At 35.8% G+C, this 349-nt stretch overlaps 1 protein-coding gene across 1 annotated transcript in view; it reads right to left on the bottom strand.

Annotated features, from left to right (window-relative positions):
* The window catches only part of ARHGAP6 (Rho GTPase activating protein 6), a gene marked incomplete at its 3' end in the record, with an annotated part of 105,238 nt that overhangs the window by 104,263 nt on the left and 626 nt on the right, over positions 1-349 (bottom strand). The window lies entirely within an intron of this gene.

The following is a 349-nucleotide window of genomic DNA, read 5'->3' on the forward strand; positions in this document are numbered from 1 at the left end:
CCATCAAGACAGAAAGCAGATTGGTAGGTGTTTAGGGCTTGGGCAAAGGGAAATAGGGGGCAATTGCTAATGAGTATGGGATTTCTTTTCAGGTGATGAAAATGTTTTGAAACTAGATTGTGGGGATGGTTACAAACTTTATAAAGATACAAAAATATACTAAAGCCCACTCAGCTGTACACTCTAAACAGGTAAACTTTATGATATGTAACTGCTAGGACAATAAAGTTATTAAAATTCTTTTTATAGACCTTTCATTAAGTAGCTTTTATTTCTGACTAAGCAAGGGCATTTTTGAATAGCTCTAGGTTTGGCTGGAGAATATTCTGTGGCAGCCCTTATTAAATGC

Source organism: Bison bison, unplaced genomic scaffold (assembly GCF_000754665.1).
Source record: "Bison bison bison isolate TAMUID 2011002044 unplaced genomic scaffold, Bison_UMD1.0 scf7180017864518, whole genome shotgun sequence".
NCBI lineage: Eukaryota > Metazoa > Chordata > Mammalia > Artiodactyla > Bovidae > Bison > Bison bison.